This window comes from Sodiomyces alkalinus, assembly GCF_003711515.1.
Source record: "Sodiomyces alkalinus F11 unplaced genomic scaffold SODALscaffold_16, whole genome shotgun sequence".
Taxonomy (NCBI): domain Eukaryota; kingdom Fungi; phylum Ascomycota; class Sordariomycetes; order Glomerellales; family Plectosphaerellaceae; genus Sodiomyces; species Sodiomyces alkalinus.
The window spans coordinates 1-17,128 of NW_021167094.1; positions in this window are offsets into that span (position 1 = coordinate 1).

Below are 17,128 nucleotides of genomic sequence, written 5' to 3' on the forward strand. Positions count from 1 at the left end.
TATTCTAATTAGGGTAACGTAAGTTAAACTGGAAAGATACCTTAAACGTAGAATAAGTAATTATAAAAGAGGATAATAATTATATATTAATCCCTCGATAAGGACGTCCCGAGCCTGTCCTTAATATATATATAGGCAGCGGATCCAGCGGCCTTAAAAGGGGGGTCATATAACTGTCTGCCGATCCACTCCAACGCCGTATCTGCGCGGTTATAATACCTAGCTTACCTTCGGGAGTAATACACCTATAGAAAACGTCCCCTTCGGCCTTACTAGGCGGTTCTTTCTCTATACACTTAAGCAGAATATATTACGCGTTATCGTAGTCGGTATACTAATAGCTATCTGCGTAGATATCAAATAGGTAGTCGCAAAGAGTAAAAAGGTAGGGTCAAGTAAGAAACCAGGTATAATCACGATAGGATAATAATAGGGTTAGAATATAGGTATAGCTAAAGAGTCAGATTAATCGCTAGCCTCCCTCTTCTAAGGGGAGGCTCCTCCGCTCCTTAAGACTACGTTTCGCTGCTCCTTAAGGGCTACCTTATTTACTTCCTTAAGGGCTACCTTATTTACTTTCTTAGATCTTAATTCTTATCCTTAAACGAGCATCGTTAAGCCGAAAGTGCCCCTCAGGTGCCGTACTATCGATAAAATTAATTCTGATATCGGATTCGGACTCTACGCCCTTAAAAGCACCGGAGACCGATATCGCAGTAAGACCGTAAAGGGCGCGGCGAGTTATATACTATAGGGCGGCCCGTAGGGCTAACCGAACGCGATACCGGCATACCACTATAGAGCGCCTAGAATACGATAACTAGAACTAACCCGGGGCGTATAGCCCTGGGAGAGCCCTAAAAATCCTAGGCACTAAGCGGGCGTACTAAAGGCGTATTACACGAACTACGTACCTAATTTTCCGGACTACTAGCTAATAGGATAAACGCCGATAAGGCGCTAAAGCTAGTATAGAAGATCCTTTAAACGTAATACTACAAGACTTTTATAGAGAAGCCGCTACGCTAATAACCCGGTAGCGATATACCCCCTCTTACGACTAAAAGGCTTACCGATATAATCTAATAAGCGATTAAGGGTATACTACTAGAACTACTTAGAGTAATAGGACCTAAGACCTACGCCTAGGTAGTAGGCAGCACGCCCGCGTAGCGCTAATATATTAAGATAGTACCGGTAAAGGTTATACTCACCCGATATGCCTAAGAGCTAATAGTCCGATACAGAGACGCTAAGACCGATCTTAAAAGCCGAACCCTATAAAAGATTACTAAGGCGGTTAATTAAGTTACCCGCTGTGGAGACGTAATAGCCGCGCGACGACTCCTAAGCGGCGATATAATTCTCACGTTTAAGTATAAGAATAAATAGTGGATAGCGAACGCGAATAATTAGGTTAAAGGCGTATTCGGTATAGGAGCTATAATATATAAGAAAATATACTAAGTTATAGTAAAAGGAATACCGACGGCGTAGCTACTAACTTACGACCCCGACGCGGCGTTATAAGAACTTCGGCTATAGAATAACGTAGCGATTACCCGGATTAAGACTAAGAAACCCAGGAATAACGTAGCGCGGATAGCGCTACTAACTATTAAGGTCGCCCGCCCCGAGGACGCGGAGCGACTAATATAAGAGGGAGTCTTCTTTAATTACGGACACTATAATAATAAACCCTATAACCCTAAGATCTCTCTATAATAATACTTTAAGTGCCTTAACTTCGGATATAAAGTAAGTTAATACTAAACGATAAAAGCGTTATACGGGTATTACGGCAGTACAGAGTTAGCGTACCGAGGGGGCTTCGCGGCTTATAAGGCTAAGATAAACCCAAAGAGAAGGCGTTACGCCGCTTATAAGAGGCCGTACACGGTATTCAACGATAAATACCTAAGTAAAGCGAAGGAAAGGGCGCGGACTAAGGAGGTATACACTAATAGGGTAAGGGGATTTAACCTTAGCTAACTCGAGAAATATAGGGTGGAGAGGGAGCGTAGCGTTTTCACGGCGTCGCTAAACACGATAGTGGTCCCCGAACCGCCCGAGAAAAAGAGAAAATAGAAGGGATACCCCTTAGGGTCGCGGAATATCCTCCTTAGATCGCTTACCGCCCTTTTTACGCCTACATAGGATAATAATATTACGAGGTTCCTCGCCTTTAATACTACCTTCTAGCCCTTTTAAAGCCTTACCCCTTACCCCCGGGCTATACTTAAGGCGTAACTATAAAGCGAAATAAGCGCGGCGTAGCCGCCTAAGATAAATCATTAGAATCGTTTAGTGGAATATAGGGGTATAGCGGGATAGAGTATAGTAGGCGCTCCATAACCATAGCAGGTATAATATAATAGCGGTAATAAAGCCCGGGTTAGATAAGAGGAAGAACCCGATTTACCTAAGGGGATATAATTATAGAATAGTATAAGAGAGTAAACGCGCCTTACTCTATATATATAAGCGGTATAAGGCCGCTACGTTTATACAGCGTACGGGTAAGGATTAGGCCTAGGCTATAATTAGAGTCGGGATATAATAGTAGGAGATAAATATATAGGTAGTATACTTACTATACTATAAGGGAGGAGAGTAAGAGACCCTGATATATAATCTTACGGCGGAACCGGAGCGGTAGCGTATTATCCTAATAGGAGACTTTAACCTAAAGAACCCCCTTTAGGACGGGTATAATAGATATAAAAGATAATCGAAAGACCTTATTACGCTTACGTACTAATAGTAACTTAATCTTATAACCCCGAAAGGATATATTATTAGGACCTTAGCCGATAATAATTGATAATATAGCATACTAGACTTTACCTAGGTCTTAGCGGACCTTATATACGTATACTAGGGGGATAATCTAGAGTTAATAGGCTTAGACTATATAGCTTAGGTAATTAATATCGATACGGCGTAACGGCGCTAGGGTATCGCTAGTAAAGGATAGAGGTAAAGGAAGTTAGACTAGGAAGCGGCCTAGAGAGAGGCCTAAAGGCTAGACTATAGAGAAATACCCCTTACCCCGGAAGTAATCGACTAGGTAGTAAACTAAATACTATAGGACCTTACTAGTATCGCGGACGCTATAGCGCTATGCCGCGAGCTAGCCGCCTTCCGCGATAGGCCGTTATAATAGACGTAGGAGATAGTAGAGGCGAATAAGAAGGTAATAAGGCTAATACGGCGCTATTACGGGCGGAGGTCGCGCAGTAGGTAGAATGAACTTAAGGAGGCAGAAAAATATCGCGATATTTTAGTTAAAATAAAGAAGCGGAAAAGCTAGCGCGGCGCTATTAATATAATAGTAGTAGACTAAAAAAGCCTCTAGGTATTATAATACTAGGCCCGGATAGTAAGCTATTTACCCCTAAACCTCCTATCTATCCTGCCCTTATAGCGTAGCGTGGGCGGACCGGTCGTGATAATATATAACGGGAAAGCGATAATCCTTATAAAGAAGTTTTTCCCCCTACTATACCCTATAAAAAGCGGGCGTATCGGCGGCACGCCGAGGATAGCGGTCACGTAAGAGGTCACGGAAGAGGAGGTCTAGTAGGCTATATAATAAATAGTAAAGTAGAAGGCACCCGGGGAGGACGGCCTATTAAACGGATTCCTACTCGCCCATAGCTAGCCACTCTATAAGCGATTAGTATAACTCTTCTCCGTAAGCCTTAAGGCCGTATATTTCCCGTAATAATACCGTACCGTAGAAATAGTGGTGCTTAAGAAACTAGGTAAACCGAAGGAAGCTTACACGATAGCCTCGGGGTAACGACCGATATTACTCCTTAGCGTAACGGGGAAGGTCCTTAAGAAGATAATAGTAAGGAGAATTATAACCGTAGCGGAGGAGCACCGACTCCTCCCCGCCGGATAGATAGGTAATCGTAGATACTACGATATAATAGTAGCGGTTAGGGCTATTATAAAGGGAGTATACGCTGTGTAGGAGCGCGGCGGGGCTATAGCGTAATTAAAGCTTAATATCTAGGGCGCCTTTAATATAGTACTACACTAAAAACTCCTCGAAGTCCTCGCTTAATACGGCTTCCCGGATTAGGTTACGAAATAGACTTAGTTATACCTTATAGCGCGCACGGCGCGCCTACGCTTTAATAGCGATACGGCGTACTAAGTACAAATCTAGGCGGGAGTCCCCTAAGGATCCCCCCTCTCCCCGATCCTCTTTATACTATTTATTAGGACGCTTTACTAGGAATTAATCCGGATACCGCGGGTCGCGGTAGTCGGCTTTACCGATAACACGAATATTATAGCCTTTAGACGTAACGAGGCCGTATTATGGGCATACCTTAAACGGGTATAGTAAGTCTACTAAAGCTAATTATAGAGGAGCGGACTACGATTCGAGCCACGGAAGTATAAGCTCCTTTACTTTATAAGAAAATAAGAACCGCTACCGCTCCTACTACGCCTTAAGGGCGTACCGGCGCCGTAAGTTAGAGAAATAGAGGTCTTAGGGGTTATCCTCGACTAAAAACTTATATTCCGCCCCTATATTAGGAAACTTAAAGCTAAACTCCTTACCTAGAAATACGCCTTTACGTGCTTCGTAGTGTTAGTATAGGGCTACTATATCGGGGATACGCGTAAGCTATACTAAATAGTAGTCCGGAGCGTTATACTATACGCGGCCCTAGCCTTCTATACGATAATAAGAAAAGGGGAGAAGCTAAACGGAGTTCTTAAAGGACTAGCTAATAAGTAGGCGTAATACCTATATATCGTTACTAGCGCGTATTGGGCTACCGCTATAAAGGTAGTTAAGATAAAGGCGGGGGTCCCCCCCCTTAACTTATACTATAACGCCCTAACCGTATAAGCGGTGCTATAGGTAAAGGATACTTAAATAAAGTAAACGATACTTTAGGTATAATAAGTAGTTAAAGCGGCTATATAGCGTAGAAAATAAGGAGGAGGGGTTAGGCCTTACTTAGGATCCTAAGGGGTATAGAAGTAGGAGGTTAAGTCCTGGCTCCTCGGGAGGGAATTAGCCTAGCGCCTTTAAAAGGAATAGGTATACCGGTAAAAGCATGCCTTACCACGCTAATATAGTAACGTGGCCGTAGCGTAGATACCCTAGTTCGACTACGCGGCGCTTAGGAAGTATAAGGGCCTTATAAAACTATAGAGTTCTATCCTTACCTAGATTCGAACGGAGAAAATAGGCCTTCGCTATTTCCTCTTTATAAGAGGTGTACCGGAAGCGGCGATACTATATTACCGGTACGCCGATAAAGGGCCGGAGATAGCGGAATATATTATATTATACTGCTGATATATATTTTAGGAGATATAAGAGCGCTTTACGGCCGATACGGGCGCGCGCTTACTAATAAAATAGGACTAGCTCTTAGCGCTCCAGAGTAAGGAGACCGCGGGGAAGGTCGCGAAGTGGTTCCTATAAACCGGGCGCCTCCCGGACTTCCGACTAGCACGATAACTAGAAGCGGAGGCGTAGTAGAGCCCTTATAGCGTTAGAACCTCGGGTATAGATACAGGGAGGCGAAGACAATTACGAAGGGAGGTAAAGATAACTATAAAGGGAATAAGTAAAAGGAGAGTAAGATATTTATTAATAGCCGTTATACGACTACGCTACGGACGCGCTATATTTACTCTTTATCTATATACTTATCGGACTTATTGTTATCGTTATCGGAGCTAATCGCTTTACTATCTACTAAGATAACCTTATCCTTACCTGTACCCTTATCCTCGGTGGCTAAGGTTATAGGATCTCCCGATAAAGGGATAAGGATACCCTCCAATACGCGTTAGTAGCGGGGTCGGCACGGGGTTAGCGCAGGGTAACTTATAAGGTAAGCGAGGATAAGCTTTAATATCTCGCTATTACGAGCGTAGCTATTATTATAACTCTACGGGGGCGCGGTGGCGGGGGCGGCGACTATACTAATATTATTAGCCTGGCGGAGGGCGGCGCGGTACGCCCGAAAGGCGTGAGTCTAATGGGTAGCCGTCTATTAGTGCTTCCGGATATTCTACGATAGGATTAGTAACTGTGATATAGCGTATACGGTGTAATAGAGAAGGGGAAAAACCTATAAAGGGAGTTAGGGCGGCGCGGGCGGCGGTGGCGGCGTTATTATAGGGGGGGGACCTAATAGGAGGATTAAAGGAGTAAAGGCGTAGCGAGGGCATAGCGGGGATAAACCGGGGCATAATAACTACTACTACGATTACTATTAATATATTTAACGTAACGGGCGCCGGCTCCTAAGTCGGGTTAGTAAATACGGTATAAAGCGGGGGCGCCGCGGGGGCGTAGCGGGAACACGATAGGACTATATACTAGGAGGGTTCTAGTAGAGTATAGCTTAGTAGTCTCGTGTTAGGGATATAACGTATAAGGTATAGCGCGATAAGCGGACAGTAAGGGTAATAGCGGACTATACCGGGTTAGAATATAAAGCAGGGGCGTAAAGCGGGCCCGACGATAATAGAGCGGGGAACTTATAGTAGAAGGCTAAGGGGTAACCGGCCCTTTACCCTTATAGGCGCCGGCACCGGCTCCCCCTTTAGTAATAGAGGTCTTATTACTAGGTATCTAAAGGGGTAGGAGAGTTAGACCGAGGCGGGCGCTACGGGAGCGGAGCGGGGGCGGCGCGAGGATAGCGCGACCTAGAACCCCGTTAGATCCCCTACTATATAGCCAAATAGTACCGGGGATCCCGTATAGGAATTCTAGGGCCGTACCTATATCGCACCGACCACGTAAAACTTACCTTAAGAACGATAGCTTAAAGGAGGAAAAGAGGAAAGGAGGAAAAAAGAGGAAAAGAGGGAGGGTTATAAGAAAAGGGAGCGGTAGATTAGCCCTACGAGTCACTATGCCTTCTAGGGAACGGTAGCCACGCCCGGCCTATACTATAGCGCCTACCCTGGAGAGCCTACGTAGCGCGAGTAAGGGAGATATATAACTAAATAAGGGCCACTATAAATAGCAGGTATATAAAGGAGGTTTTAGAATAAATAATAAATAAAGGAAGGAGTAAGGGGGGAGGCAGGCGTGCCCCCCCCCCCTATAAAAGGGAGGGAGAGTATAAAAGGTACTATGGCGAGGGAAGAATAACCTCGCCGGATCCGAAATAAAGGAAAGGATAGCGGCGAGGGACCGTAGCGATAGTGCACCGAGGGCGCGTGCGACCGATATAGCACCTACTAAACTAACTAGCTAACCCCTGTTAGCCACTAGCCCCCAGGTAAGATCCGGTTTTCGAATAACAATAAAAACAGGGCCGCAGAGCGATACCGTAGCGGCTACGCACGATAGAACTACCTATATAATAAGAGCGCAGGGGTTTTTATCCATTAACGGTTTCCCCTTAAGAATAGAGAAGGACTATTACCTAGGTAGCTAGCCTAGCTTAGCTAAGCGAGAATAGTATAATAAATAATAATAATAATTTACTTCCTTAAGGGCTACCTTATTTAATTCGAGGGACTATCCTATTTACTATATAATAACTTACTTTATTTATATCTCGAGGGGTCTTAGACTAGGCATACCTGGATCCCTATAGGTTTATACTAAGGACTATTATAACCACTACTATAGACACCTAATATAGCGACCTCCCCCGGATACTCCTATCCTTAGGAGCGCCCTTCCGTGCCGGCCTCTCGGCTCCTCCGAAAACCCAGTCTCCGAGTCCGTCTCCTAAACCCCCGATACCCTAAACCAGAGCCTTCCACGACGGGACCCTAATAGGCCCCTAACGGGTTCCTACACAGAGCCTTCTTAGCCGTGGCTCTAACCCGGGTATACACTCTCTTCCTTTGATCTATTAACTAAAAACTAATAAAGGCCACTCTATCCTTAACCCGAGACTAAAACCTAATATCCTATCTGGGAGCCTAATAGGCTCTAGATAGGTTCCTTCCCGGGCCTTCGAACTTATCCCTTTATCCACCTAGGATATCCCTTTAATCTATCTATAAAGACTCTCCCTTATAGTATTATATAGGGCCCGTCGTTACTCTTTCCGTGAATTTCGTAGCTTCCTTCTTTATACTAAAAATAGGTGCCTAAATAACTATTATTAGGGGGGATATCTCGTAAGCTACTATTACTCCCTTTTCCTATTCTTTTCTTCCTCTTCTATACTTAATTTTCGATTATACTACGCCTTATCAGTTCTACCTAATCTAAAGTATCGTATACTAACGGTTTATAGTTTCACTTAATTAATCAATTAATTAACTACTATCTTATAAGTGCCCCCTAACCTATCTTTAGTCTATAATACTAGCTAACTACGCGATATAGTATAGTTACTATACCTTCCTAGGGAGATAATAACGATAATAATAAGCGCGCCGCCACTCCTATAAGTATAACGCGAGCCTTTAAAAGGCTTAAGACCACGGTTATAGCGTCGTTCTCGTAGTCCGCTAGGCAGTCTACCCCGTAGTCGGCTACTTAACCTGCCTTATCGTAGGTTACTGCCCCGGCTACGCTAAAGCCTGCTACTTTAACTACGGCTACGCCTTTAATATCGACTACTACGCCGTCGGTCACTCTATACTAGAAGGTGGTAGATATTAGTATAGGTAGGGATCTAAAGGCCCCCTATATACGTTATACGGGTAAGTTAGTAATAATTAATTTTAAAAAGAAGACGTATACTATTAAGGCCGTAACGTGCCGATACGCCGATAACGGTCGGCGTATAAATAAGTATCACTACTACTCCGAGTATAATAGCCTTAAATACCGTGTAGTAAGTTATACGCTATCTTTAATCCCTATAGCCCCTTCCTTTACAGACTACTCTATAGGCCCGTTTCTAATATATATAATAGCTCCCTATTACTGGTAAAAACGCTGCTAAGTAGCTATAGAAGGTTTTAGTTATCGCTATCGAAAAAGGTAGCCTAAACGAGAATCGTCGCGTAAGTATTACTAACCGTATCCCCTTATTACCCCTATATAGTACCCTTACTAATCCTTTATAGTACTAGGCTATAGCAGTTCGATACTAGGTTATCCTTAGAGAGGCTCTAAGTTAAACGACGCTAAAGATTAACAGGTTATCTACTAAGGAAGCTTTAGCTACTCGGCGTTAAGCTAAGGAAGTTACCGACGCCCGCTAGAAAACGGCAGAAGATATCTATAAAAGGCTTAATAGTATAGAGTCGATCCCTATATAATTCGTCGGGCTATAGTAGTAGCGTCTTACCATTAAGCAGAAACGCCTTAATATTAAATAATAACGCCTTACGTTATATAACCGCGACCTCACGGCCTAGGAGCGGACGGCTACTACTTTTAAGCAGATAGCTACTCTTAACCTAGCCTAGGCTTAGGCTTAGGAAGACCTGCCTACACTCTTAGGGCCTGCCTTAGCCCCCGCAGGGGTTAGGTTTATAGGTAACGATATATTGAGTAATAGTAATAGCCCCGTATAACCTTAAGGCTTCGTACCGTAAAGTCCCTAGGGTCCCCCGGATCCCTACGAAATACCCGACGATAACGATATAGGGCCGACCTTATTAGTAAAAAAGAGTAAGGGGAAGAAGGCTCTAACGCTCTTAACTCCTTTATTAGGAAAAAAAAAAAGAAGTAGAAGGCGAAAACGCCTTTATCTCTTCGGCCTTTAATACTATCCGCGGGTAGTAGGTAAAAGGGGGGAATAGCGACTACTACTACGGGGTAGAGCCAGGTATATATAAAGGATAATAGTAACGAGGTAGTTAGGCGGGAGCCTACCCCTCTAAACAATAAGTTAGTAGGGTTTAAGGATACCCTAAAAGGGCCGTGATAGTATATATAAAGGAATGGTTATTTGTTTTTTTTAGGTTTTTTACTAGCCTTCGGGTTAGGTTTTTCCTTTTTTTTATTAACTAGCTTTAGAGTATTCCTATCGTAACCCTAATAGTCCTAACTATACTTCTATTATAATATAATCGTGTCCCCCTTATAACGGTTAATTAAGGGAATCGTAGAGGAAAATAGACTTTAAGGGCGATAAGTTATTATACTAAAGGAATAAGAACGGGGTTAAGGGCGTTATACTCGAAAAGGAATAAAGGTCGGAAGCAGAACGCTTAAAAAAGGGAGAATAGAGGTTAAGAGCAGAACGCTTTAAAGGAAGAAAATAGGAGGAGAGGTGATAGTACCTATATAGTCCCTGTCTAGATTAAAGGGGGGTCCCTGCCTAAGAATTTATCTCCACGACCCACTAAAGGGTTTTACTAGGTTAATATAGCCGATACGTAAGCGCTTATCTCTATTAGGTTATCTACGGGAATAGTGCGTAGACCTATATAGTTTCCGGATAGTCTCGCCTTAAAGTAGGCGTTAACGAGTTCGTCGGGGATATTCCGCTTCGGCTCCTAAGTATTCTCCTTATCGCTATAGCCGGCCTATTTAATTAGGTATTAACGTCGTTTTCCCTAGTATCGGTGGTCTAGGATAGCTTTAACCTCGTACTTATCCGAATCTAATTCGATGTTAACCACGGGTAGTTCCGGTTATAATCCATCGCGGGACCTCTATAGTTCTAGCAGGGATACAGGAAAAACGTTATAAATCCTTATACCTTTAGGCAGCGCTAACTAATAAGCTAGGCTATACATGCCGATAATCTTAGTCACCTTATACGGGCCGATAAACTTATCGCTAAGCTTTTTCGACGGCCTCTTCTATCGGATATTCTTTGTAGATAGCAGGATATACTCGTCGACCTTAAAAGAAGGCTAGGCACGACCGTTATTATAATACCGTTCGTAGGAGACCTATACCCTCTTAATAAAGTCCGAAATAGAACGGCGCTAGGCTATAAGGTATTCCGCCCGGGTCTCGGCTTCGGCGGCGTGGACCTCGCCTACCCTCGGAAGCTATACCTTATTAGGTCCCCTTAGCTTATAGCCTATTAGGGTATCGGATAGGGTATAACGTATCGTAGAATACCACGCTATATTATAGGTAAACTCTACTAGCAGTAGCCGGTTAACCTAGTTATCCTATTCCTACGAGTAGAAGACGCGAAGATAGTGCTTAAGGTTCTAGTTCTGCCGCTCCGTCTATCCGTTAGTTTACGGGTACCACGCTATAGATAGGCGCCTAGCTATACCTAAATATCGATATAGCGTTACCTAAAAACGGCTTATAAATAGCGAGCCTCGGTCTACTATAATACTACTAGGCAGGCTAAAAGTACGAAAAACGTAATACTATAAGGACTTAGTAAGTCCTTCTACTATCAGGGCACTACTCGTGGGAATATAAATAGAGTACTTTATTAGGCGGTATACTACTACGAGGATAGTATCCCATTTTTAGCCTAGGCCGTGGACTGGCGGTAGCCCCGTAATAAAGTTAATAGATATCTCTATAAAGGGGCGCTAGGGTATTAAGAGACTCGCTAGCTCGTTATAAGGCTTATAGTACCGCGGCTTAGTACGCTAATAGATAGTATAGGTAGGTATAAACTACCGGATATCCCTAAGTAAATAATCCTAAAAGTAAAAGTCCGAAACCCTGTTAATAGTCCTTATAACCCTATAGTGCCCCACGCTAAGTCCGTTATAAAAACACTACAGGACCTTCTAACGGAGACTAGAGTAGTCTAGTACGAAAACGCGATTCTTAAAATAAAGAATACTATTACTCCTAAACTAATATCCGTATATAGTATCGTCACGGTAGGCCTTACGCTATCTAGTGTAAAAAGGGTTATCCGTTTACGCCTCCATTACCTCTTCTAGTAAGGTAGGGGATTTAAGAGCGGGAAAATCAGGGTTAATATCAGGGGCAGGGCGGGAACCACGCTAATTCCCGATAAGGCCTAAAACGAATTACCTCGAAAAAGACTTCGAGATAACGGCGTATATTAGGGCTTTCTTAATAGCCTATCCGCGGGGTTTAATATTCCCGGGCGGTGCCGGATCTTAAAACTAAACGGGGCGAGCTCCTTAAGCCACTATACGTGCGACCCCTTAAGCTTCGGCTTATCTAGTAGGTAGCGATAATTTAGGTAGTTTATTAAAACGATAACGGGGCTCTAACTATAGGCCATGTAATAATGCTACGTCCGAAAGGACTCGATAATCGCTATAAACTCTAAATCGGGCGTACTATAATTAAGCTTAGCCCTATATAGCTTACGGGATATAAATACTATAGGGCACTATCCTCGAGTTAACTAATAATAGCGCTAATAATAAAGGCAGAAGCGTTAGGCTCGATACGTATAGGCAGAGCGGGGTTAAAGTATCGTAGGACTAGTGCCTTCTAAAATAATAGCTTTATTTCTTCGAACGCGTCCCAGGCCTACTAGGAAAGTATAAGGATCCCTATATAGCCACCGGTGGGTCCTCCTTTAAGATAGTCTATAAAAGGGGTAACGACCTTGGAGTAGTTCCGAATAAAACGTCTATAAAACCCCGTAAAGCCCAGGAAGACTTATATCTTCTTAATACTATTAAGGAGCTCCTAATCGCGGATAGCCTTAACGGAATAGGTCTATATATACCCTATCTAGACTATAGATAAAACTAAGGAATTCTACGTCTTTAGTCTTAAATTCGCACTTATCGGGGTTAATATATAATGACTACTACCTAGGCCTTATAAGGACCTCGCGGATATATACGCGGTGGGTAGCTAAGTCTTTACTATAAATAAGAATATTATCCAGATAGACTATATAGATAGTGTCGATAAGACCTATTAGCGCCTAGTTAATACACCGCTAAAAGCTTACGGGCGTGTTAGTTAGCCCGAATAGTATAATAAGATACTTATAGTGGCCCTATTTTATACGGAACGCTATCTTCCACTTATCCCTAGCTTGTATACGGAGCCGATAGTATATATCCTTAAGATCCAGCTTAGTATAGTACTACGCTAATAATAACCGATCTAGGATTTCGTGGATTAGGGGTAGGGGGGTATAGTCCTTAACTATCACCTTATTTAATCCCTTATAGTCGATATATAAACGTAGCTTACTACCTTTCTTAGGGATAAATAGGATAAGAGCGCCGGCCGGACTAGTGGATAGTCTAATCCACCCTTTCGTAACGGTATCCTATAGATACTAGCGTAGCACCTTAAGCTCTTATACGGCGAGGAGGTAAATAAAACTATAAGGGGGCTTTTTCCCTTTCTCGACCTTAATAGCGTAATCCCACTACTAATACGTTAGCAGCCTCCCGGCGTTCTCGACGTTAAAAACGTTAGCGAAATCTTAATACTATTCCGATAGCGTACTAGCGGGTGCCCCGGCTTCTAAGAATTTATCTCTATATCCCACTGCAGGGTTTTCTGCTAGGCTAATATAGCCGATATATAAGGCCCGCGTAGAACCTATATAGGTTAGAGTAAGGATAGACTTAGCTTATCTAACTGCCCTGCATAGTTCTCTTAATAACGTGACTATACTAAACTCCGCGTAGGATAAAGGATAGGTCTATATGCTACACTACTAATTAATATTAGGGTTAACGGCTATAAGCCACGGTCTTCCTAGGATTATACGGGCGCCCTAGGGATTAAGCTATATAATATAAAACTCGGCGCGCTATACTCTCTTCCGACCCTAGTAGTCGGTAATAATAATAATCCTATAAAGGGACCTAAGGGTTATCTTCATTTATCCTTCCGTAATCCAGGATACTAGGATCAGGGACCCCTTAAGGACCTAACTAGGTCCTAGGAGGGACCGATCCAGCACGTTAATATCGGCGCCTCTGTTAAGGAGGGCCGACGTCTACACCTATTCCCTGCCTTAACGAAAGGATATATATACCTCTACTAGTATAGTAGTAAGGGCTATCCGAGGCGGGTATAATTCCTAGGGTACCTCGCCTATAACCCGGCCAACTATAGGGCGAGATATAGACACCGGTTAGGTATTCGGGTTACTATTACTTATACTCGAACGCTACGCCTAAGAGCTAGGGCACGTAGTGGCATAGTATCCCTTTTAGTTATAATTATAGTAAGTAATAGAGTTAAGGTACGATAACGGTCTAGGGCATATAGGGTAACTAAGAGTAAAGACTAATATAGGTATAGGGACAGATATAGGGGTAGGCGTAGGGGCACTAATAGAACCGTAGGTAGCCGGGGCGTAGGGATTATAACTATAGGCACGCGAGCGGAAATATCGTTATTAGGTAGCGGACTAGAAGTCTACCCGGCTAACGGCTAACCTGTTAGTACTAGTTAAGGCCTTAGCCCTATAATAGGCCGGGGCTAGATCCTAGTAGTCCTTAAGGACCTCTATAGACACTATATAATCCCGAATAGGTGGGAGCACCCTTATTAGTACTATCTAGATCCTCTACTAGTCTAAGAGCTCGCCCGGTAGTTCCGACTCTAGGGCTTCCTATCGTTATATAAACTTAGCATAGGACTCTCCCTCTTTTTAGGATACAATAGATTCGCTCTAAATTTATACCGCTACTTCCCGTAGGCGGGTATTATTATCGTCGACCTAATAGAATAACTAAGCCTATAGTACGGCCTAACTAATCCTATTGGAGTCGCTATCGTACTTATATCGTAATTTAGCCTACTAGCATTCCTTAAGGTGGTAGGGGAGGTATGATATAACGAAGTAGTTCTTCGTAGCGTCCGTGGGGAAGGATTAAGAATCTAGGTCGAACCGTTAGTTAGTCTCCTAAATAAATATACGGTACTTAGCCTAGGATATGCTATCCTATTTAGGTAGGGGGAAATTAAACTTAGCCTAGGTAGCGGATCCGTGTATAGATAATATCGTGGATATATTATAGGTATACTAGGATCCTAATAGGGTTACGATAATACGATGTCGAGGTTTAGCTATATAACGGTAGCTAATATCGGCTAGGCTAGGATTAATAGTAGGATTAATAGTAGCGGCCGCGGCGGTAGTAGCGGTGATAGTATCCGTCTTTAGCTTAGTAAAGTACGCGAGCTTACGTTTACGGTGGTTCTATATCTCTATCTATTTAACGCGTTCGTCTAGTTATTCCTCCGTTAGCATGGCTAGGTTAATATTCGTATATGGGGTCAGGTTAGGGTTATACGCGGGTCCCGTTATAACCGTGGTCTAGGGAACGGGGACGGTAATAGGGGTAAAGGTAGTAGTAGAGGTAATACTAGCGATAGGAGTAGGTATAGGGGCAGGAATAGGTGCCGGTGCGGTGGTAGAGGTAGGAGTAGTAGGAGTAGTGTTAGTTCCCGGCGTATTCCTGTCGTATTCCTCGTCGGCGTCCTCTATAAAGGCGGTTTCGCTCACGCAGCTATCGCTTAAACTAGCTAGTAGCCTTATCGAAATTAAAGATAAGATCGTTTATTTCGTGATAGTTAGATATCTTAGTGACTCTCCTTAACGGTCTTCGCGCCCTTAGAGGGTAAAGCGATTAAAATATTAAATAGATAATCGTAAAGAGTAAAAAGGTAGGGTTAAGTAAAGAACCAGGTATAATCACGATAGGATTATAATAGAGTTAGAACGTGGGTATAGCTAAAGAGTCAGATTAATCGCTAGCCTCCCTCTTCTAAGGGGAGGCTCCTCCGCTCCTTAAGACTATGTTTCGCTACTCCTCGAGGGCTACCTTATTTACTTCGAGAGACTATCCTATTTACTATATAATAACTTACTTTATTTATATCTCAAGGGGTCTTAGACTAGGCATATCTGGATCCCTATAGGTTTATACTAGGGACCCATTATAACTACTACTATAGACACCTAATAGTAGAATGGCTCTATATAGCCTAGCTTAGTACCTTGTATAATGACTAATAGTCGGTTATCGGCGTTAAATATAGACATTATAGCTTAGTCGTTAAGGATATAGTTTAGGGAGTCTTCTATATCCGGGAAAAACTCTAGGGAGTTAAGGCTAATGTTAGGTTTACTAATCGGTATAAACCTATACGCTTATAAAGGGATAACTAAAAATTTAGCGGCCTTAAGTTACTAGGCATTACTACTCGATATCGAGCCGCTACTACTTAACAGTAAGGCGTTACTACTATAACCCGACGAATTACTTAAGGAGCGACTCTATACTATTAAGCCTCTCGTGGATATCTTCCGCCGTTTTCTAGCGGGCGTTAGTAACTTCCTTAGCTTAACGCCGAGTAGCTATAACTTCCTTAGTAGATAACTAGTTAACCTCTAGCGTTGCTTAACCTAAAGCCTCTCTAAGGATAACCTAGTATCGAACTACTATAGCCTAGTACTATAAAGGATTAGTAAGGGTACCATATAGGGTTAATAAGGGGACACGGTTAGTAATACTTACGCGACGACTCTTATTTAGGCTACCTTTTTCGATAGCAATAACTAAAACCTTCTATAGCTACTCGGTAGTATTCTTACCGGTAATAGGGAGCTATTATATATATTAGAAATAGGCCTACGGAGTAGTCTATAAAGGGGGGGGCTATAGGGATTAAGTGATAATAAAGAGGTATAAAAGGGAATAAAGACGTATCGGAATAATAATAAAGATATATAACTTACTACGCGGTATTTAAGACTATTATACTTAGAGTAATAGCAGTACTTATTCGTCCGCCGACTATTATCGGTATAGTGGCACGTCACGGCTTTAATAATATACGCTTTCTCCTTAAAGTTAATCGCCACTAACTTACCTGTATAACGTATATAGGGGGCTCTTAAATCCCCGCCTATACCGATATCCACTACCCTCTAGTATAGAGTAATCGACGGCATAGTAGTCGATATTAAAGGCGTAGCCGTAATTGAAGTAGGAGGCTCTAGCGTAGATAGAGCGATAGCCTACGATAAGGCAGGCTATATAACCGACTATAGGGCTAACTGCCTAGCGGACTACGAGGTCGATACCGTAGCCGTGGTCTTAAGCCTCTTAGAGGCCCGCGTTATACTTATAGGAGTAGCGGCGCGTTTTTTATTATCGTCCTAGGAAAGTATAGTAATTACGCGTGGTTAGCTAGTATTATACACTAGAGACGTTTAGAAGCATTTATAAGACGGTAGTTATTTAATTAATAGAGACTATAAGTCGTTAATACGCGATATCTTGGATTAAGGGGAAAACTTATAAAGAATAGTATAAT